This window comes from Charadrius vociferus, unplaced genomic scaffold, assembly GCF_000708025.1.
Source record: "Charadrius vociferus isolate BGI_N301 unplaced genomic scaffold, ASM70802v2 scaffold695, whole genome shotgun sequence".
NCBI lineage: Eukaryota > Metazoa > Chordata > Aves > Charadriiformes > Charadriidae > Charadrius > Charadrius vociferus.
In genome coordinates, this window is record NW_009648339.1 from 19268 (window position 1) to 19721 (window position 454).

A 454-nucleotide genomic window follows, 5' to 3' on the forward strand; every position below is an offset into this window, starting at 1 on the left:
TTAAACTGGCTCTAGGAAGGGCAGCAAGGCATGCTGGGAGGTGGAGTGGGCCTAGTAGGGCCTGCAAGGCATGCTGGGAGTTCAAACCAGCTCTAGGAGGGGCTGCAAGGCATGCTGGGAGGCGGAGGCTAGGCCTAGTAGGGCCTGCAAGGCATGCTGGGAGTTTAAACCGGCTCTAGGAGGGGCCGCAAGGCATGCTGGGAGTTTAACCTGGCTCTAGGAAGGGCAGCAAAGCATGCTGGGAGTTTAAACAGCCCCTTGGCCTGACAGCAAGGCATGCTGGGAGGTGGAATCTGGGCCTAGGAGGGGCCGCAAGGCATGCTGGGAGCTGGGGGCCGGGCCTAGGGGCTGCAAGGCATGCTGGGAGTTTAAACCAGCTCTAGGAAGAGCAGCAAGGCATGCTGGGAGCTGGAGTCCGGCTCTAGGAGGGGCAGCAAGGCATGCTGGGAGCTAA